At 40.8% G+C, this 23,322-nt stretch overlaps 1 long non-coding RNA gene across 2 annotated transcripts in view; it reads right to left on the bottom strand.

Annotated features, from left to right (window-relative positions):
* Nucleotides 1–23,322, bottom strand: part of LOC140132732 (uncharacterized) — a 98,519-nt gene that overhangs the window by 59,162 nt on the left and 16,035 nt on the right. For both annotated transcript variants that reach the window (XR_011855703.1, XR_011855704.1), the window contains exons 3-4: nucleotides 1,561–1,615; nucleotides 763–810 (exon numbers count right to left, since the gene is read on the bottom strand). This is a non-coding gene — a long non-coding RNA (uncharacterized lncRNA). The remainder of the gene's footprint in view (nucleotides 1–762; nucleotides 811–1,560; nucleotides 1,616–23,322) is intronic.

The raw sequence follows: 23,322 nt of genomic DNA on the forward strand, positions 1-23,322 counted from the left end.
ATGCCTTTGCATTAAACTTTATTATTCCTGAGGAAACTTAGTTTTAAAATTATGCTAATTAGCATCTGATGCTACAGGCTCTCTAAATAAAGCCTACTTTCTGTAATTATTTACACCTTCTTCCTCCGCTTATCAGCTCCCTGTCCCACTCATTCCCCTTTTTGGACAGTCTTGTGCACTGCAGACGGCTGCTCATTGTCTTCAGTGATAGAAACCACTTTCAGGGAGATGGGGAAGGTAATAAGGGCAGGAAGGAGGCGTAATTAGTTAAGGAAGTAGGAGAGCTGAACGTCTTCAAGTCTGGAGCACCAGGCATAATTTTAAAACTAAGTTTTCTCTGGAACATAAACGAAAAGAAGATCCTGCATATGCATTAAAACGCTGATGCGTCCGTGACTAAAACTACAAGGCAAGTGGTGGATTTCCTTTAATTTTATAGTTCTACACAGTTCCATAGACATATGTAATGACAAGACAAAAAAAGAACTTTCTTCAATTACTTTGTCAGTGGCAGTGTGTAATGGGTTAACACAATTCAAATACTGTATATGAGCCGTACAGTCCCATTCCAGTACATGATATGAAGGCCACTGTCCTCGCATGATTGATCTTAGAGGCTGCAGCCCAAAACATCATGAACTTTTACAGGGCAATAAACAGGCCAAACCTGGAATAGGAGGAAGGAAATGGTCTAATGAACTGCAACGGAGAAGTAAATCTCAGTCATAAGAAAAAATTGTCATTTTTCAATTTATCACTTACCAAGAATGGACATCTCTACTACACTGGGGGTAGTGGCCTCGAGCTTCACTGTAAATAAGAGAAAAAAGATAACAGGGAATCATGGTAGAGCTGGATATATATACAATGACAGCTTACAAGAACATCAAGTCATCATTCATTATGTGGAATATATAATATTTGAGGTGTCATGTTCTGCTCTTATATGATCATATACATCATCTGTGATCCTAGGGAAAGGGTGAGTGGTTGTTTTAGGTTTTATTGATGTCCCCTATGGGACCATTTTGACCGCGACTGAATGAGAATGGAGTCACAGATCAAGCGCTCAATCTTTCATTTTATTCAATATTTATAGTAGAACTGGTAATTGTTGAGCACAACGCTCAGTTATCTCCAGCACTTTCTTTCATCGAGGAAGATTATCAGTGCTTGTACACCAGGTGAAAAAGTCCTGAAATAATCGCAATTACTGCGATTAATTTCCCCTTTACGCCATCTCCATGCCAAGTGGAGGTGGACTGGGGTGAGGAGAATGAAAAGGGGGCACGGCAAGAGGCGGAATGGGCTGCCCCATGACAGGGCACATGATACAACTAGTGAAGCATCAAGCTAGTGCATAGGGTGGCCCTGGGGGGGCAACTTTATAAACTATGGTGCATGACCATATGATAAATGCCCCTTATTTTCTATTAGATTGCTGGAGAAGGCTGAGCAATGAGAATAAATGACTGGATATTGCAAAATATTCTAATTAGGATTATGGAAAATTTCATGTATTGAATTTTAATTTCTCATTATTTGTAAAATCAGGCTTACTTATTCAGAGTTACGATCATCAACAAGTCTCGAGGGGGCTGTAAGTGACACCATCCTATTTGTGTAGAATAAGAGAAAAGAGAAATTTGTAAAACCATGGCTGTCAATATCAGACACAAAATAGATTGTATTTCCTCACCCCACACCCTTGGAAATATGACACATTTATAAAGGCCTTACATAAATATTTTGACAAAAGTATTTCAGATGCCTCTTTATACTGCTATAAATATCAGTATCTGGTTTTTATCTACAAGGCTTTCCATTTTCCATCTGTATATGTCTACTAATTTACCTCCATATGTCATCTTTTATTCATAGATGCAAAAAAAGGTAAAGGGCCCACTAAAAACACTATGCCACACCTTATTTTATCAGGCTGGACCTGAGAGGGGGACCGGGGTTAGGTAGTCAGCGAGTGTACCAACCCCGAGTCTCCAATTGGGAGGAAGGAGACAAAAAAGAGACAGGAGCGCTCTTCTCGTGTGATACCGTAAAAGCCGAATAAAATGATCTGAAAGACCAATTAAAAGGTGCTCACAAGGGACTGTGCATATAAAGTAAGATGGGAGATTCCCGGCGCTGATCTTCTTTCTAGCTTTATCCGCCCAGGGGTAGACTGATAGGTAGTAGCATGCAATCGGCGTGTGGTTCTGAGCCTGACGAAGGTCCGGGTACCGGACCGAAACGCGTAGCAGCAATAAACCAGTATTGGATTTCAAATACTGTTCCTTGGAAATTAATTCCATGTTGAGCGCGACTTCAGCTCACGCCGATTACACCTTCTTTTAGCAATTACAGGCTAATTTCTATATCCAAGAAACAATTATTGTTCCTCTACTACTTCAACAATTTGTCACCATTAAATTATACTTCTGCTCCAATCAACAAGACGGGAGTCAGCCCTAAACCCCTGATGACACCAGTATAGGCGAAACATGTTGGGGCTCATTCTCTAAGGGTCCGAACGCTGCACTTTCGTCAGGTTTCCCGAATATTTCTGATTTGCGACAAATTTCCCAGGGTTTTTGGTGCACGCGATTGGATTGTGGCGCATCGGCACCGGCTTGCACGTGACAGAATTTGGGGGGCGTGGCCATCGGACAACCCGATGGATTCCGAAAAAACGCAGAATTTTAAAAAACGAATTGTTTCGCAAGATCAAGCACTCACATGCACCAGGAAGAAGAAGGTGAACTCCGGCAGACCTCGGTGCAGCAGCGACACCTGCAAGAACTAGGGTGCACGACAGGGGCGTAACTAGGAGAGGCTGGGCCCCATAGCGGATTTCTGCATGGGGCCCCCCTTCCCCTTCAAAAATATATACATATTTGTACCAACATGATTATAAAATCACATGCATTTACACAGTCATATATACACACATTTATATACTATACACACTCTGGTGCACATTTACTAAGCATAGTGCAGTGTGTACTATGTGCAGTGTCCTGTGTAGTGTGCAGGGGGCGTGAGATTCCGGATTTCTGGCGCACGTTCTTCATGAATCTGGTGCCCTTTGCACTGTCCTGACAGAATGCACCACAGAAAAGTCAGACAGAAAAGTGGCGCACAGCCCTTAGTAAATGTGCACCAGTGTGTGTATAATATATAAATGTGTGTATATATGACTGTGTAAATGCATGTGATTTTATAATCATGTCTGTACAAATATGTATATATTTTTGAAGGGGAAGGGGGGCCATGCAGAAATCACATACTTACAGGCATACATACCCACATAAACATACATACAGGCATACATACCCACATACACATACATACAGGCATATATACCCACATACACATACTTACAGGCATATATATATATATATATATACAGGCATATATACACACATACAGGCATATATACACACATACAGGCATATATACACATACTTACAGGCATATATACACATACACATACTTACAGGCATATATACATACATACAGGCATATATACACACATACACATACATACAGGCATATATACACATACTTACAGGCATATATACACATACACATACTTACAGGCATATATACATACATACAGGCATATATACACACATGCACATACATACAGGCATATATACACATACTTACAGGCATATATACACATACTTACAGGCATATATGCATACATACAGGCATATATACACATATACACATACTTACAGGCATATATACAAACATACAGGCATATATACACACAAACACATACATACATGCATATATACACATACATACAGGCATATATACACATACTTACAGGAATATATACATACATACAGGCATATATATACACATACATACAGGCATATATACACACATACAGGCATATATACACACATACAGGCATATATACACATACTTACAGGCATATATACATACATACAGGCATATATACACACATACATATACATACAGGCATATATATACACAAATACACATACATACAGGCCTATATACACACATACACATAGATGCAGGCATATATACCCACATACACATATATACAGTCATATATACACACACATACACATACAAACAGTCATATATACACATATATACATATAGATCACACAAAATACAGATTTACAAAAAGTTACTGTGTTGATTGGGCGGGCAGGGAATAGACGGCTGGCTTGGGCGGGAGTTTGGGGATCCGTAGCAACTATTGGCAGCAGTGTTGGGGTAGGGAGGATTCCGGATAGTTCTTTCGTCAGGCCGATGAGAGGGCGGGCCGCGGGCGGTTGTAATATCTGAAGAGCGCTGGCTGCACCGTCGGCCGTGAGGGAGGGCAGGATTCTGTTCCAGCGGCGGGAGAAGTTTGTGGGCGGGCGAGAGAGTGAGCTCGGTCCGTACAGGTGGGCGGGCATGATCAGCACAGCAGGCGGTGCCCCATTACAGTGTGGGGAGCGGGCGCCTGTTATTGTGCTGTATTGGCCATCAGGGAGAGAAGGCCCGGGATAACGGCACTCAATGATAAATTCTCCACCGTCCATCCCGCCATAGCGGTTGCTACGGGGCCCGGACGTCTCAGGGGCCCGGGATGGACGGCGGAGAATTTATCATTGAGTGTCGTTATCCCGGGCCCCTGAGACGTCCGGGCCCGTAGCAACCGCTACGGCTGCTACGGCGTTGTTACGCCACTGGTGCACGATCTTAGTGAATCGCGCCGGACCTGAATCCTCGTCAGACAACGCACCACGGGATCGCGTCAGAACTGAGTAAGTAAATTTGCCGTTGTGTGTGCTTAGCTGAGCAGAAGATCAATTTTAATATAGCAGTTTACAGTAATCTGAGTTGTATTATAATCTTATAGAGGCTACCAGATAGTATAGCTCTTAGAGATAGACTGAGATAAGATGTCTAACTATTAGGTGGGTAGCACGATGGCTTAACACACAACAAGAGAGGACAGGCACTACCTATATAAAGCTAGTGGAAGGAACTCCACCTATCCCAAATAACCATGAAAAATTACACAAAGAAAAGACAGTTGGATGCGTACAATGGACTAGGAAATATACACAAAGTTTAGTAAACAGATCACTTTAACCGTAAAGGACAAGACAGAAAAAAAGAATATTAAAACATACACCCGAAGGGTGTACCTGAACTACCAAGGGTCAACCATGGACCCTTCACTCCCTAGCTCAATCTGACGATGCAATAAATACCATGATGTTTGAACAGGCAAATATGTATGGATTTTAAAATCAAATGGTAAATACAACATGTAATAAAGACCAAATACGAATTCAAACCAGCAATATGCCTGAACAATACAATACCGCTGTCAATATCATATACCCATGTGTAGGAAACATGAAGGCATGGTCAGAGAGCGGGGGAGGCGGACAGACCCCACGCGTATCGTCACAAAGGTGTGACTTCCTCAGGGGTGACCTCAGGAACCTCCGATAACGCTAACTAACACTGCTGCACTGTATATTGCAAACGTATTCATGAGGGGCGGTCCGAGGTGCTGCCTCTTCCCCGGACTGCCCCCCTCGCTCCATAGGGCAGCTGTGACTGCCACGTGTCATGCCCCTAATCCTGCCCCCTTATGAATACGCCGGTCCATTTTGAGAGTGGTCCGGTAATTGTAATGTACAGCGCAGAAGTGTTAGTTAGCATTATCAGAGGTTTCCGATAACGCTAACATTGTAACACTGCCGCGTTTGTTTAAGCACTAGGAGCTGTTTACTTTAGTAAGCAGATCCTAGTGCCAATTTTCAGGGTGACAGGTCCTCTTTAAGTGGGCCTAAAATATTAACAAAACAATATAAGGTTTTTAAAAATACTGAAAAAAAGGAAAAATTTTAATCACCCCCTTCATGTAAAACAAAAATACTTAATATAAATAAATGTAAACAAGTTAAATCATAAACATGTAAAATATCAAAGTGTCCTAAAATATCTATTAAAATATAAATACACTTTTTCCTTTGCGGTGAGGGTGCGTTCACACGTTGCAGTTAAAACTGCATCGCAATCAGCTTTGAGGTGTTTTTAGGTGCAGTTTTGTCAATTGAACAGGTGAAAGACATGAACTGAACGAGTGAAATCAAATTCACTCATTCAGTTCATGTCTTTCACCTGTTCAATTGACAAAACTGCACCTAAAACCACCTCAAAGCTGATTGCGATGCAGTTTTAACTGCAACGTGTGAACACACCCTGAATCTGCCACTGTCGGAATTGCCACACTGAGACAGGTGTGTGCCTTTCCTAATCAGGGCCACTCAGTTTAACCCTTTAAGGACGCAGGGTTTTTTTGTTCATTTCTCGCTCTCCACCTTCAAAAATCCATAACTTTTTCATTTTTACGTGTACAGAGCTGTGTGAGGGCTTATTTTGTGCGTAACAAATTTTACTTTCAAGTAATGTTTAAAAATTTTTTAGAAAACCCGCAAGTGTGTCACGTTCTTGTGGGCTCAGTTTTTACGACCTTGTCTGTGCGCTCCACATAACACCTCAGCTTTATTCTTTGGTTCGGTGCGATCGCGGTGATACCAAATTTATATAGGTTTTATTGTGTTTTTATACATTTTCAAAAATTAAACGAATGTGTACAAAAAAGAAAAAAAATTTTTTGCCATCTTCTGACGCTAATAACTTTTTCATACTTTGGGGTACGGAGCTGTATGAGGTGTTAGTTGCGAAATAAGCCGACGTTTTTATTGCTACCATTTTGAGGTCTGTGCAACATTTTGATCATTTTTTATTCCATTTTTTATGTGATGTAAAAAGGTGTAAAAGTCGCATTTCAGACATTTGGGCGCCATTTCCCTTCTCGGAGGTCACCGCCGGCCGTAACCGTTTTTATATTTTGATAGATCGGGCATTTTGGGACGCGGCGATACCTAATGTGTCTGTGATTTTTACTGTTTATTATGTTTTATATCAGTTCTAGGGAAAGGGGGGTGATTTGAATTTTTAATATTTTGTTAATTTTTTTTATTTTTTAAACTTTATTTTCCTTTTTTTTTCACTATTTCTTAGACCATCTAGGGTACATTAACCCTAGATGGTCAGATCGCTCCTACCATATACTGCAATACTTCTGTATTGCAATATATGGCATTTTTGCAGCTCATTCATTACAATGAGCCACTGGCTCATTGTAACGAATCTGCAGAAGCCAGGTCGCCTCGTGTCAAACGAAGACCCGAGGCTACCATGGCAAATGATCGCCGCCCCCCCGATGACGTTAGGGGGAGCGACAATCGTAATAAAGATGGCGGCGCCCACGCGCCGCCGTCTTTTAAATGCCGCCGGCGGCTTTGCCGGCGGCAATGAAAGGGTTAATAGCTGCGGTCGGTTTATTAGTGGTGGGGGTTTGCTGCAATATGCAACAACCCCCACCCTTGTATGAAGAGGACTCAGCCCATAGAGCTACGGCACAGAGGGGTTAATTAAACACAGCTGGACTCCAATGAAGGAATTGGAACCATCTCAAGGAGGATCAGAAGGAAATGGACAGCATGTAAATTAAATATGAGTGCCACAGCAAAGGGTCTGAATACAGTGCTTTCATTTTCCTAGGATGGAGTCAAGATCCCCATAGAAAATATTTTTGTCCTGCTAGTATAACACGGATGACTCCCACGGATGCTGAATTAATACAAGAATTATACATAGGGATGATTACAATAGTGATGGAAAGGCTTGAGTCAGTACAGGACTTGTTAGACTTAATTTCTGAGAAGGAGTATCTTTCAACAGCTTGGTGAATTGAAATTGCAGCAAAATTAAAGGGGTTGTCCACTTTAAGCATATAACAGCAAATAATTATCATTGTTTGTGTAATGAAAAGTTATTAAACTTTCCAATATACATTCTATATCAATTCCTCATGGTTTTCTAGATCTCTGCTTGCTGTCATTCTACAAAAAAGCTTCTATGTTTTCTTCCTGTATATAAACACCGGTCCATGGTCATGTGATGTCACACAGGTGCACGGCTTGTTAGCATCACACAACTTTGCTTACACTGTGTGTTATAATGAGATCATAAATATAAAAGAGATCATTATGTTAAGGATGGTCGTTGTCCAATTTCTCTAGAGATTTTGTCCGGCATTTGTGAGGCTACCTCTGTGGTTTGTTATTCTAATTTTGATTGTGTTTTGTTTTCTAATGCTTTTATTTTATTATTTTTTGGTGCTTTTTTGGATCGGGGAGCTGTTGCCCAGAAACAGTGTCAGTGGTGGAGGTTTCATGTGTCAACATGTTAAACTTAAAGGTGAGTTTGTTTTGTTATTTTTACCTTATTCCGAAACTGATCAGCGTGGCAGGGGTACTTGGATCTCATTGCTGGAATTGAGCCCAGTGACCTGTGTTACACGCTATCTGGTATATAGGCCTGTTATTGCCTCTCAATTTTTGGTCCATGAGTCTGGCGCCCCACTAACGCAGTTTCAGTTTAGAATGGTCTTAAAGAAGTGTTTGTTCCATATGGGTTTAGGCCATAAATATTTCTCTACGCACTGTTTCAGGATAGGGGCAGCAACTGAGGGTGCTCGCCTTGGGCTGAGCGAGTCGTCATAAAGCATTTAAGGAGGTGGGATTCAAAGTGTTATCGGTTATATGTTTGTTGATCATTCTTATTCCTATCCTTTTATTTAGTTTTTACAGGTTATACTGTATGGATTTTAGGGCATTCCTTAGTATTCTGGGCAGAGAAGAGATGTTCTGTACATTCTTATGGTTAAGAAGTCGTGACTTGAGGTATTGTGAGAAGACTTGGAAAAGGATCAATACTTCCCTATTTCGTTTCATGCCATCACTGGGCGTTTTTTTCTTTTTGTCATGTGGATCTAAAGGGAGGAGTGACTTGGTTCACCTCCCTGAACTTGGTTTAGACACACTGAACTTAAATTTGCAAACAATGATTGAATTGGCTGTTGGTGGCGTGGGGCCAAATTTGTCATAAATGACTATTTTAGCCATATCGGTTAGTCACTCTTTATGACTGGACAATTTATATACAATCTGGTAAGCTGGCTTTATGCTGAGCATTCTAGTTTGATGTTAACAAATAAAGTTTTAAGTTGAATTGTTAAATTTTGTTATCTTAATAAAGGCCGTGCCAACAAAAGAAATTTCGATATTTTCCACTAAGCATGCGTCAGTGTTTTTTTTTTATGCTTGTTTAGTATGTCATATAATACCATGCAGCTTCTGCATTGGGAACTACTTAAAAAAATAGATAGATTCTGGTGCACAGTCTGACTTCATGCAAAGTTCGACAAGAGTGTGTCACATGGCCCATGTTAGAGGTGCAACAAAAAAAAAGTGGTGCACTCTGTCGGGGCAGTGCTGGGAGCGCCAGATTCATGAAAAACTGGCACCAGAAATCCTGAATCTGGCGCCCTCTGCATGCTACACAGGCAAACTGCACATTACACACTAAACTGTTTTAAGTAAATGTGGGCCAATATGTTTTGGAACTGTATATAAAAAGTATATAAAAAGTAATACAAAGTGCTAGTACTGTGGTTGGGATTGAATAAGAAGGCGGTGATTAAATTGAATAAGAAAGATTATTGGCGGTGGTTAAAAGGATAGTGTACAAGTTATACATACAGAAAGATACATACAATTTAAGATTAACAGGGAAGAAGAAACAGGCAGTTGTTTTTATCAATGGCAATTAACTTTTACAGCTTGTGTACTAGCATAAGAAAATAAAAATGCATTGCCACAGTGGGTATAGATTAGCTTAGTGGGTAATCAAGAGAAAGAAATGTTTTATTTTTGTACTACTGTGATATATATAAAAGTGTAATTGGTTTCCGGGAATTACATAGCAATTTCTTTTTTGGGGATAAAATTTTATTGTATCATATAGTATTGTAGGATTGCAAGGGAACATCCCCCTGCACATGTCACTAGAACCAACAGAAGTCCTGCCCTACCGACAGCTGTGATTGGTCAGTCAATTCAGGATTAAAAATCACAAAGTATGGTAAAAGAGGGAAGTTTAAACTATTCTCCTGTTCTCCAATGACTCCATTCTGTATCTGGAGTTGTTGCAGAACGGAGTAGAGTTACAGGCTTCGTTCTATATAGTGAAAAAAACACTAAAACCCTCCTTATCATCCTCCTTGATGAAGAAAGATTATGTCATGAAAAAGAAAACACATGGCAAAGGTTTTCTACAAAAACTTTCAGTGATATGACTTTCCATCTAAAAAGCAAAAAGGTTTAAAGAGGACCTGTCACCCATAAATGGGGTGAAGTAAGCAGCTCCTAGTTCTCGAAGAAACGCTGCAATGTTAGAAGGATAGCGTTACCGGAAACCTCCGGTAATGCTATCTAACACTGCGGTGGAGTACAATGTAAACGTCGGAACGCTCGCCAAGCGGTCCAATGTATTCATGAGGGGGAGGGGATGGGGCGTTGTTAGGGGCGAGGACTGCAGCATGACGCGCGGCAGTCACCACCGGCCTATGGAGAGAGCGGGACGGTCCGGGGAAGAGGCAGCACCTCCGCCGCAGTGTTGCAGATCACATCCGAGTGCCACAAGTGAAAAACTGACATTTTTGCCTGCATTTTTCATCAGTTTTTTTATCTGATTCATTAGCGTTTTGCTTTTTTCACAGGCTTTTTTTTGCATTTCAATTAGTTTTTTATGTACAGATAACACCCATAAAAAGCTAATGAAAAAGACTCATGACTGTGGTTTGTCTTTTCTATGGCAATTGATCAGTGAAAAGAACGCATTGCACTTGCATGTGTCTCAGAGTGCAATGGGTTTTTGATGCGTCTCCATAGATTTGCATGGGGTTTTTTATGTGAGTGACTTGCAAAAGTAGAGCATGCTGAGATTTTCACACATGTTAAAAAAACGACAACACTGACACAACCCATTGAATACAATGGTCAGAGTGCAAAATGGCCTTAAAGGTACTACTAACAAAATACAGTGGCCCGGCCTCTTAGTTAATATGAGTGGAAACAGGTGGAGAAGCCATAATGAATCTCCCCCAATGTGTCGCAAAAAAAACATCTCAAAATCACTTAAATATGTTAAAGGGTTCAAGGGCTGAACCTTAACGCTCAAACTGGCTGCGTCTAGATTATTAATGTTACCATAACCTATTATCGACAGAATTATGGATAATTTGTAAAAGCCGATTCAAAGTAATCCTATGCATTTCTCCTCCAGACATCTAAGGCTATATTCACACTGCCGTTGCCCGCCCGTACCGTACCGTAGCGGGCAACGGCAGTGTACGGGGAGAGGAGGAGGAGGTGAGCGCAGCTCACCCCCGCCCCTCTCCATAGCAACCTATGGCGCACGGCGCCGTATTACGGGAAAAGATAGGACAGGTCCGCTCCTGTAGTGTGCCGTGCGCCCATTGCTGCCTATGGGGGACATATATCGGCCGTATATACGTCCCCCATACGTTAGTGTGAATGTAGCCTTACAGCGTATGTTCCAATTTGTTTGCAACGGAATTGGCACGTAGAATACAAAGGATTAGTAGGCTACTCATGGACATCACAGATAACAGAATAAATAACAAAAAAGAATGAGCCTTTATACAGAGGTATTTTATGGACCCAGTATGGACTACAGTATGGGTGTCATGGGCATGGGCACCCCCGCGATCCATACCGCGGATCGCGGATGCACCGTGTTTCTCTCTGGTGCCCCAATCCCGGCCCCGCTGCCATGGACTTACCTCTCCACGCTCCTGCCCGGACTAGGCCCCTTCTTCAGGCGTTACTTCAAGATTTAAAGGGCCAGCGCGCAGGTGATTGGCGCTGGCCACTTCCGGGAATGCATTTAATCCAGCAGCCCCCATCATTCCCTGCCGGATCTTCAAGTATTCCTGTGAAAAGAAAGCCTCCGTGTTCCTGTGTCTGCAGTGTTACCAGTGTTCCTCCGTTTTCTTGTGTCTCCAATGTTACATGTGTTCCTGTGTCTCCAGCGTTACCTGTGTTCCTCCGTGTTCCTGTGTCTGCAGTGTTATCAGTGTTCCTCGATGTTCTTGTGTCTCCAGCGTTACCAGTGTTCCTCTGTGTTCCTGTGTCTCCAGCGTATCCTGTGTTCATGTCCCGTGTGCCTGCTCCGGTTTCCTGACGTAAGTCCTACTGTCTCCTGCATTGCTACCTTGGCTGCCACCGCAGGTGGAACGACCTGGTGGTACCCCGCCTCAGCAAGACCATCCCGGTCCCAGGTGTCGGCTAGTACCACCTCTCGCGGTGGTCCAGAGGGTCCACAGACTCACAACCCTGACAGTGGGCCGGTGAAGGGTGCTAATTTTGTGCATGAACCGTTATGGTTAAGTCGAAAATGGTTCACCAAATAAAGGTAATTTATTGTAAAGTGAAAATTTTCTAATATACTTGTAAACTTCTTCCTGTGTAAACAGTGGCAGCAAATGTGTATCTTTAGAGAAAATAACCTTTGGCTACACAGGTGCATTTAAGAAACCATGTTCTCCCAAGTAATTAATTTTTCTGATAGATGCAGGATCACTGTTCTCTTACAGTCTCTGTGACTTACATCCCCTTTAAATGAGGTTTCCCTTTGCTTTTTTCTAGCTTTATGTTCGGTAACTCAGAAATCCTTGCATCCCTCTACCCCTCCCCCTCCCAGACTGGGATGTCTAGATAGACTCTGATACAAACAGAGGCATGTGTGATTAAAGACTCCACACAAACTAAATTGTTTCCATAGCAACAAAGAAGGTCTGTTTCTTCTTGATTTTTGTGCCTCTTTTTGAAAAGAAAAGGCCTTGGTTGCAGCCAGACAGACACCATGCACAATGATCATTCACATTCAGCCAGGAAAGCCAAATCTCTAAATATTGGCGCCTTACTTTCCAGTAGTTGTGATAAGGATTTCTATAGAATGGAGCCTTCAGTGGATTATCACTCTGATCTGTAACATTATATCTGTACATGTAGCAAAAGTGAGACAGAAAACAGGGGTGTAACAAGGAGAGGCAGGGCCCATAGCAAACTTCTGAATGGAGCCCATCTTCATCCTTAAAAAAATATATACATATTTGTGTACTCACACATGTGAGTTACAATCACACACATTTATACACTCATATATATACACATTTATATACTTATATACATACATATAGTAACTAAAATTGAACACACACTGTAGAGAAGGGAAAAAAATATATAATGATTGCAAGTGCAAAATATCTGTAATAGTATAATTAACCTTCCCTGTAGAGATTGTACTCATGGGGCTTGTTGGAAAACATGAATCAGTACCTATCTTTCAACCCTCAAAGAGGAGGGGTGAAAAAACCAACATGAACAGCAAAAAAACGTAATCAGTAGTAAAAGATTGTGAATTTTATTGGGTCAAATAACAACAAAATGGTTTAAAAGTGAACCCACTATGAGGGGGGGACACAAGCAAGAGTTGCATCACAGGCAACCGATCAATACACCTAGGTAAGTAATATGTAAGAGCATCAGTGGCCAAATGCAGATATAGAAACAATCATAATGGGAAGCATAAAAGATAATAAATTTGGTAACCTAAAAATCAATGCACATAGATTGTTATGGCGAGCTTACCCATATTGCGATCGTTGCCCAGGATAGCAGCAACCCCGACACGCGTTTCAGCTGATAGAACAGCCTTCGTCTGGGGGACGAAGGCTGTTCTATCAGCCGAAACGCGTGTCAGGGTTGCTGCTATCCTGGGCAAGATCGCAATATGGGTAAGCTCGCCATAACAATCTATGTACCATACACCATACACCATATACACCATAACAAACAGTACCATACACACCCATGCAGCATATACATGGATATACAACATATACACATCACATATGCACACATTTATAGAACAGGTACACATCTCCTTATACAGACATACAGCATATATACACACATCCAGCATATGCACACTCAATAACCCAAATGCTGAGGCCCCTGACACTGCGGGCCCCATAGCAGCAGCTTTGGCTGCTACCACTGTAGTTACACCCCTGACAGAGAAACCTCTGCAAAAGACCATCTCTTAGAGAAGACACCAGGGAAGGTCATACCCTACATATGTGTGTTCTGGATTTTAACCAAGTAAGTAAATGGGGCCTACTGCTCATCTACAGAGTTTTCTACTGTCTCAAAGATGTTCGTAAAAAAATGAGTAGCTCAAAGCTGTTTGTCAGGGGTGCCATAAGCATGATATAGTGTGGAGGATTTATCAACCTCTTCAAGTCAAGTTCATGTTGTTCTAATTTGCACCGAATTATCTTTATTATAATTATTTATAGAGCACCATTAATTCCAATGTGCTGTACAATCAATAAGGGGTTAAATCAAAATGATAGGAGCAGACTGAGAGGGAGGGGACAAGAAAAACAACAAAGAGTACCACTAATGTTGCATCATAATGCCACCTTAATGCCGTGGGGTCACCCATATGTTGGTGGACGCACATAGTCTATTGCCTCAAAAAACTAGACAGATAAAAACAAATTGTTCCCCACAGAGCGAGGGGAAGGAGGACAAGACTATACGCAAGAGAGAATGACAATTAAAAATATGGATCTCTATTGGTACAATGTAAAACTGCATAATGCTGTAATGACACAAAAAAGGCACCAGGGGAAGGGTGCCCAGGGGATACAGAGCAAAAAATGGTGAAACACTGAGGAAATGCAGTTAAACCCGTACAGTATAAGGAGACTATTGATAAAAAATTGAGAGAAAGCTGGATACAAGGTGTAATGGGGGCATATGGAGAGCCGCTGGAGTGGTGAGCGTGTAATGCGTAGAGTAAGAATGTAATATGGTAAATAATAAAAGGGTCTCCAAGCAGCAGATTCCAGTCCTTACCAAATGGTGGGGGTAATATGCTCCACTGTCCGGGATGACTGCAAAAATATGGAACGCTTCATGAATTTGTGTGTCAATCAATAAGGGGTTCACATACATTGGACGAGACGAGAACAAATGCAAATACAGGCAGTCCCCGGGTTATGTACAAGATTGGTTCTGTAGGTTTGTTCTGAAGTTGAATTTGTCGGAACTGTATACTTTATAATTGTAACCCCAACCAAAATTTTTTTTTGTCTCTGTGACAATTGGATTTTACAACTTTTGGGTTGTGATAAGAACCAGGATTAACAATGAATTTTAATTGCAGACACCTTTGATTACTGTTACAGATGATCATTGTAGCCTGGGACTAAAGAACAGTAAATTACCAACATCCAGAGGCTCGTTTGTGACTAGGGGTCGTCTGTAAGTCGGGTGTTCTTAAGTTAGGGACTGCTTGTATAAAATAACCCTTCCCATAAGGGCTCACTATCTATATATATTTAAAGGACATATACCACCTGGATGAAGGATTGTAACCCAAGCACAATGACATACTGGCATGTGCCCCCCCTTGAAGGATCATCTCTCCTTTAAGCTTCTTTTGACCTTGTTTTTAAGAAAAAAAAAAAAAAGGCTTAAATTATGCAAATGAGCCGGAGGGGCTCCATTAACACTTATGGAGCCCAGAGCCCCTCAGGATCATTTCCATAATTTTTTAAGCCTTTTTTTTTTAAAAACCAGGGCATAAGAAGCTAAAAGAAGAGCAGATCCTTCCAGAGGGGGCACACACCAGTATGTCAGTGAGCTTGGTTTACAATCCTTCATCCTGGTGGTAGATGTTCTTTAAGGCCTTGCACCACATTTACACATGTTTTTCGAAGTTTTAGACTGTGTTGGATTTTAGGCTATTGACACTTCTACTACAAAAACGTGTGACAGCTAAATAGACGTGACTTTGATAGAAAAGGGGAGTGCAACACAAGTTAGGCAAATGCACTCAAATTCTTGCACATTTTCTGGAGTAAACGTAAGACAACTAAGAGGAGGTGAAAATAAGACTAGATCTTTAACTACACTAGATTTAGCATTCAGCATTAGTCACTTATGATAAATCTGCATGATTATAGTATAATGTATTATATTCTAATAAATATGTTCCTGTGTCCTTTTCCCATGCCTTATTAGTTATTCATGCACAGTAGTTCCGGCCCCGGAGCCGCGGCCGCGCAGCCGAAGGCCTGCGTTCTGCGCATGTGCAGAACGCAGGGGACCCAGACGAGGGCGCGCAGCTACCAGGAGCTGCGCGCCGTAGATTACCTGGTAGGCGGAGTAACGCGGCTACTGGGGCGACTAGTAGCCTCATGTCCGGCTACTCCACGCCCCAGTAGCCGCATAAAAAAATTAGCATATACATGTAATAAAGTTTTCTAAAAGACACCCGGGACGTGAGGATTAGCCCAAAAAAGGGCTATCCTCACGTCCCATCCATCCACCTACCACCCCTTCTACCTTTATAGGTAGAATCGGGGTGGTAGGTGCCCTTTAATGAAGTATATTATTATATAAGTTTACTATAATCACCTTCTTTATTAATTTCTGAAAGTAAAAAAATAGCTTCAAAGGTTTAGTTACTCTTTAACGTTTTATCTTTTGTAAATTATGAAATAATTGATACATTGAATGTTCACTGTGTTCTTTTCCTGCCTATGAAGCACTTCGATTTATCTCCCCTTTTGCTATGGCTGAAGTTAATTTTCTTAACTGGACAGTTCCTTTAAGTGAAATATTTTGCGACATTTTCATGAAGAATAACTGTTAGAAGACATGAGCTTAGACAGGCCACTAGAGATCAATAGAAAGTTATTAAGAAGTCATGTGATTGGTATGCTAGGCTACACATCAATCTCTTCTGCCATGGTTCTGAATGGATTGCACAGTTCACTTGGTAACAGAACTAATTTATGGGACCTGTTAAAAAAGGTAATAAAGCTTTATTAAATCCTAGTGCTTTATTGACAATGGGTCGACATTTAAGAATTTGCAGCATATAAATCACATGTATTTTCAGTATTTCTTTTAAACCAAATGCTTTTTGTTATTGCCTCTACATTTTAATCAACATTATTACTATAATATATCCTCCTACTAAAATACAGGAAATTTATTTTTTCTAGCCATTCACATTATTCTCAGTCCAAAATTAGGCCTTTATCTTTGTGAAATTTGGTACAAGGACATAACAGTTCTTTCTTGCTTTCAGATAGGAATTATTTTTGCCTTTTCTATAAGTCTTGCATTATTATTATTATTATTATTATTATTATGCTCTATATCAGTATTTGGTGCCTTTGTATTTATCTCTACTGAGCTTAGGACATATAAAGTTTATAGAAGCTCATAAGGCATCATGTAATACTTTCCAGGTAGCTGCTGCAGGGGAAGTAGGTGACTTCACAGAGATTTGCATGGTGATTGCCTGGAGGTAACAGGAGTCAGATGACTCAGTGAAAGGAAAGATGACCTCTGAAAGACAATAACCAGAAGAGCTGAAGCCCTCTGTAGCCCAAAAACGTTTTACACCCTTTTGATTTTAATTACCTATTCTCTTAAATGGGTGATAATATCACTGTAATGAATTTACAAAGACTGACACTAGCACACAGCACCTTTAATCCAAACATAACTTTATAGTAAGCCTCCGCTTTACAGAAGTATAGTACTTTTATTCATGCACCTGGCATGTGGACATCCACCCCCGAGTACTGTTTTGTCACGACTCTCCAAATTCCCTACAGGCTTAGCCTGGCTTGCACAGTCAGCTTCCCCGGCCACTCAACTAATGCAGGCGCAACTGCTACATCTTCATTATTCTGGCACTAGAGCAGGCGCGCATACTGCGCTAGAATGTCCAACATCTATCCAAGCATGTGCGCAGAACATGTCTGCTGGTGGCCGGGAATGAGAAGGAGATTTGTTGCCCATGGACAGACTTTGGGCTCGCTGGCCCAGACAGCGAGTCACTGCCAGGGAAGTCTTCCACTCTTAAAGCGTTACTCTTCTCTTACATGCAGTCAACACACCAGCATTCATGGGTAGGTTGTGGAATCTATCTACACATTATTAATAGCATTTTTACAAAAAATTGATTTAGTCAAACATTTTTTTACCATAATAAATTTATTTTTGTTCTCAAGAACAGTATCCAGGGCTTCATGAACATGTACAAAGAATCAGCCATAACAATATCCTCCGACATAGAGTACCACAGTCTCACTGCTCTTACAGTAAAGAATGGTGAATGGAGAAACGCCTGGAGGATGCCCCTTGTCCTGGCGACAGGTCTAGGTATAAAAAGATCCTTGGAAAGATCTCTGCACTGCCCATTCAAATAATGAGATCCCCTGATAGCCGTCTTCTTTCTAAAATTAACAACCCCAGGTTTAGTAATCTGTCAATGTATTCTAGTTCGCTAATTCCTTTAATAAGCTTGGTTGCTCTCTTCTGCACCCGTTCCAGTTCTACTATGTCCTTTTTACACACTGGTGCTAGGACAGGAGATGGCTGGTTGTGCCAAGCTGCCGGAAGTTGCCAGAGCAGAAGTGTCATGTCCCTGTAAGCAAACAGGGGAACGGCAGCAACGAATGGCGGCGCAGGTCACTGGAAGCACAGAGAGGTAAGTATAGGTTTATTTTTTCTCACAACCCCCCGCAGCCCACCAGTAAATTTTTGTATTCATGCCGGACAACCCCTTAAAGAATGTAAGGGATAGAAGAGACATTACAGAGTGATGCTCAGGTATAAAAAGCCACTCCCTGGGGTACACTGTGAAATTAGGATCAAGTTCTCACTATAAAGGTAATTAGTTGAAAATGCATTGTCTTGGTAGACTTCCTTTAGTTGGAGCTGTTATAGTGTCTTGGCATGGCCACTACACAGGTGAAGGAATACCCACCAATTTGATGGTAATGGGTAGGTTAAAAATATCAAATGGTAAGGAAACCCTATTAGTGGAAATTTGTCCTTTCTTGCAGTTATCTGCTGGATAATTTTAGTGCACGACAAGTGAAATTCAGATTTTTAATCCATATAAGAAATATATGACATGTTATAGCTTGTTTTCCTGTTATGAAGCCTGAACAGAGGCACGGTATGACACGTAGTATTTTTTCAGTCAGCATTTATTCATAGATATTGTGCTATAATAAAGAAATATTATCTGATGCAGTGGTTTAGAAAAGCTCAATCTGAATCAAAAAAATAAGAATAGGTTGGTATTAAATTACCAGCTTCAAGGTGAGCCAAGGGGTATGGCTGCTCCACCTAGTCTGCTGATGGCGCAGGTCCAAATACCCTTCAATAATAGACACTAATTGACTTTTTCCAGTTATATTTTGTTTGCTAAGTTAAGACCTAGTTTAGACTTTTTTGTTGAACTTCATTGGCCCAGAACTTGAGGCATTTAAAAAAAATAGAACAGCACGTTTCTTGCTTACAATGGATAGGTAACACAAATGGGTGTTTATTTGATGAATCATAATGAATGTCCAAAGGCCAGATAATTTCCCCACAAACCATTGGTTGTATAGTTTTAAGTTCAAGGCATAGGGGCTCATTTACTAAGAGTCGTTCAAGTCCGACAAGGTATTTAACAAGTGTCTGCACTGGGAATTTGGCGCACGCGATCGTTCTTTGCCGCAGCTGCGCTGGCTTTCATGCGACACAAATGGGGGGGGGGGGGGGGGGGCGTGCCATCAGATGATCTGACTGATTCGACTGAGCGCAGGATTTAACTTTCAAATTGTGTCGCAAGCTAATGCACTTTCATGCACCACTTACAAGATGGTGAACTCTGTCGGATCTGAGCGTGGAAGTGACACACGCAGGATATCGGGTGCCCGATCTAAGTGAATCGCGGCACAGTGCATTAAAGTTGGACAGTGCACATTCAGTGAACTATAGCGGATGGCCCCATAGTTTCCATTCTCTGGTATCATAGCATCATATTCCTAGCAATGTAGTGGTTCTGCAAGTAAGGCTTACCACACTTAGTGATCGAGTGGTGTGTTGTCATGAACCCAATTTAGTATTGTATTTGGTCATAAAGGGATATTGGTGCATTGTCCTGAACCTAATTTAGCATTCCTATCATGTAGATAATGGATACTGTGCTTTTTGATAATGTATCTTGTTCAACCAAGGAAAGAAAGCGAAGGAATGTAAGGAACACAATTCTATTTTGTAACTTAACCATCAATGTTATTTCATTGTCAGAAGGAATCTAGACACTTTCTGAAACTCTTTACTGCCCCAACTGTGACCAGGCAGACTATACCACAGATTCACAGTTCTTACATTAAAGAAACCTTGTCTCCTCCAGAGATTAAACCTTGTCTTCTCCAGTCAGAGACAGTGCCCCCTTGTCTTTTGCTGTAATTTAACCCGTAACAACTTACCACAATATTAACCACTTAAATGAATTAATGATGCCCCCCACCTTCTTAGTCGCCTCTTTTTCAGACTAAATAAATCAAATTATTGCTATCTTTCCAATATTCTTTCAATATTTACGTTAGTTCTTCAATGTATGTCCAGTAATCATTAGAATCCCAGGACCCAGGTGTGGCTATGCCTTGTACTTGCACACAGGTCTATTCCATTGAGTGGGGCCTAGTTACATGAACCAGAGTTACAGAATGAACAGGCTGGAGTTCCAGAGTCGGTCTTCCATTGATCATACAATGATAGTATAGCTGGGGGTGCTGTTTGGTAATGTAGTATAGGCCACTTTTTCATCATGTTGCCCTACTCTGAGTGGCATTGGCAATAATTGGTTATTTCCATGGATCCACTGTGTCTATAATGGGACAACTATTTTATGTAATGTGTTCATTTATCTCCTACAGAAATTAAACTAATAGAAAAAAAATCATCATTTACCATTTACTGAAAGCAGAAAGATGAAATAATGACATCTGAGATTTTTTTCTCTGTGACAGCATTATAAGACGTGACATTACAGAATAGGTTAATTAATTGTGCTAGTTGATATCCAGGGAAATGCTGCTATATGCAAATCTAATAGTCAGTTGTGTCATCTGCAGTTTATGGAGACCATAGTAAAGTGAACCATCAATGTAATTATATTTTAAGTTATACAGAACTAATGCATGTGACTCACGTCAAGCTCTAAAGAGCTATCAATGTCCTACTACGTTCTGGGTCACTTTTTATAAGACCTCTTATTTGAGATTTAGTTAGTGCTAAAATATTCTCCAATGTTTTACTGAAATTGTACCTTAAGTAACAGAGAATTTCTCTCCCAACACATTCCATATAGTGACCTGGACACTAGCTACAAGGAAAAATCTGCAGAGAGCTGTGACCATTTGGATTTACTTGAAAGGTAAGAAAGGGGTTACTGAACTTAATGCAAATATAGAATGTAAATACAGGCGGACCCCAACTTCCAGACCAACCCAAGTTACAGACGGACCTCTCTACCCAATGTGACCTCTGGTGAAGCTCTCTGGATGCTTTACTATAGTCCCAGACTGCAATAATCAGCTGTAAAGTGTTTGTAATGAAGCTTTATTCATAATCCTTGTTCCCATCGCAGCACATATCTTTGTAAATCCAATAGTCATAGGGACAAAAAAAACTTTTGAAAGTTACATAGTTTTATAATTAAAAAAAACTGAACTAAGTACCAGACAAATACTTAATATCCCAGACGGTTAATCAGAACATTTGACTCGAGTCACCAACCAACATATAATTTTATAGTACAAAGGTGAAGATAATATCAGGCTAAAACTTAACTTTTAATCTAAAAGCATAAAAAGATAATTACTGCAAATGTAAACATCAATATGCAAGAAAAACAATAGTCCACCATAGTAGCATGGTCCTGACCAGTTTAAGCAAAAACGAACATGAGGGAAACAATTTCAAAACATTACAATCAAAAAATTGAAATTGAAAAAGATACAGTCTTAGTTAATAGTGCGGCAGCCGGCAGATACATAGGAAGGGAGGCGGAGTCAAATTATGTACATGGGTACCTTGTCCCATCACGTCCTGCAGTCCATAGTGATGTTCAATCCCTATCCCAACCTATGGTACTAGGACTGACCCTGTACAGCTCAATTCACTCCTGCCCTAACAAGGGCAGTACCAGCACCACCCTGCTCACGATCCCCTTTCTCTGGCGTTCTGGGGTCCCATTCTAGTGATCAGTTTGGGGTCCCAGTAGTCAACCCTCATTGATCAGATTATTATCCCCTAATTTGAAAACCTGTGACAACCCCTTTATTCCCTCTTTCTGCTTGCATCTATCATGGGTGGGTAGTTGGGGACACCCCCCCCCCTACTTGTAAGACCATCTGCCATATGTGGACACCTTGTAATTGTCTAATAAAATACCCTGGGACTGTTAGGACTCAATGCTAAATCTATATTAGCACCCTTTCAGCATTCTTAGTCAAAATAGACAGAAATTAGTTGAATGGACGATTTATTCAACATTATTGCTTGCAATCTGTGTTAGACCAGACAGTATAGCAGTCACTTCTTTGGAGCAAGATGTACCTTGGACCCAATGAACCTACCTCTTTTTTCACAGGTTGTAAAACTTAGACCACTTGATGCTTATTCCAGTAGGACTTTTTCATGTGGACATCACTACGGAAGTACAATGGATCCCGTTATATTCTAAAGGGTCTTCTAAGTGCTATTGCTGTCAATTATTTTACATATATAAGCAGAGGAACAAATGCCCCAACTGCTATGAGAACAGTGCCTTATTCATTTCACTGGTTTTTATTTTATTGTCATATATTTAATGGATGTTATTTCCACCAGATAAATGACACCTAGATAATACATCCTTCTAAAATAACACCCAAATATCTTCAGAAAGAGAAGTTCTGTGATCTCTTCTCATCAAGTCAGTGTTGCCTTGGGGAGATTCATTCTCTGATCTCTGATAAGATGGTGAAACAACTATAAAACGTTACACAATCTGAAAAGAGCTGCCAGCAGTCACCGGCAGACGATCCGCCTGACCTCGTGTTTCTGTGGATCTCTCTGCTGTCAGCTTGAATTACTTGAGCAGATGCAGGATGAAAAAATACATATTTCTGCATTTTATATTTCACACAGTTAAGTAATTTATCCTAATATTTTATCTCCATCTGGATAAAAAAGATAGGTTTACATTTCACAAGTTTCGGAAATAAGTTCATTCAGAATCAATCACATAATGGACTTCACGAATTGAAATCTAATTGCTTAGTCAGAATTTTCTCCTATAATGAAAACCACATCACAACACATTTCTATGGAAAATCAAGTGCAGGATAAAAAGTTTCTTATATAAACATTAAAGGACATCTACCACCAGGATCGGGCATTGTAAACCCTGCACACT

Source organism: Engystomops pustulosus, chromosome 5 (genome assembly GCF_040894005.1).
Source record: "Engystomops pustulosus chromosome 5, aEngPut4.maternal, whole genome shotgun sequence".
NCBI lineage: Eukaryota > Metazoa > Chordata > Amphibia > Anura > Leptodactylidae > Engystomops > Engystomops pustulosus.